The sequence below is a fragment of the Sinocyclocheilus anshuiensis genome, unplaced genomic scaffold, assembly GCF_001515605.1.
Source record: "Sinocyclocheilus anshuiensis isolate Anshui unplaced genomic scaffold, SAMN03320099.WGS_v1.1 scaffold385, whole genome shotgun sequence".
In the NCBI taxonomy this organism is placed as follows: Eukaryota; Metazoa; Chordata; class Actinopteri; order Cypriniformes; family Cyprinidae; genus Sinocyclocheilus; species Sinocyclocheilus anshuiensis.
Window position 1 is genome coordinate 1,299,564 of NW_015539876.1, and position 1,017 is coordinate 1,300,580.

The window sequence follows — 1,017 nt, forward strand, 5'->3', positions numbered from 1 at the left end:
GCACTGGGGCGAGCTCCACAGCAGACTTCTACCCGACAGTCAAAGCGGCATTACGTCACGAAAGTGCGGACTCAGAGGAAGACCATGAGGGTTTAGGGTGCCATTTGGGACAGGGCCAACGAGCTCAGGTGCTACTACAGCCTCAACATGGCGGCGCCTGTGTCGAAAGTCAAAATAAAAGTCTCCACGTAATAGAAAATGTAGATCCCCTACACTTGAGCTAAAAGATGATTTGTCAGAGATATCGGTACTTTGCTCTCCCTGTTACACACAAGAGTTTCCCAGTTCTCTTTTAAACAGATGCAATGTTTTCTTTGTCAGATTACTTTCTGCCTCCTATCCTCTTTACAGTCAACTGTTGACTGCACTGCTTTGTAAGCTCTCATATACTCACCCGCATTTTCTGAAAATGAGTTGGTGGGGAAATGCTGGTTTGTGACCACACCCTTGCGCTGCTCTTTAAAGGGACAGGAAGTTTGTCGGTATTTAAGAATGTAAACACGGACCCTCCGAGTGTTTTGATGGTGTGATTTAAAAAAGACTCTTGTTGGAATATGTTTAGCTATATTTATAAAGTTGGGCACACAATATGTAGAATATGTCTTTCTAAGGAACATCATATGTGCATGGGACCATATTTTAGGCATATTGCCCCAGTTACAGTGTGCACTAATACAAATAAATGAGGTCAAAGGAGAAAAGGTGTTCAGTTCAGTTTAAGTTCTGCTGTGCCAAAGATGACAAGTGACTTTATTAAAGCAACAACCAATGAAAATTATCACGTTGACTTAAAAGGAATGTTTCTCTATTGCTCTATGAATGTGCGGCCCACCCTTCCTTTTATTTTGCAAGTGCTGCTCATTTTGCTGAAGTGGGTTTTCCTCAATCTATGATTACTAATACAAAAACATATGAATCACTGTCTGTTTGTGCATACTAATCTTCCATATTTTATGCCAACAGACTGATTACATTTCTCCAATAAAGTAAACTCCAATAAAGTAAACTATATATATA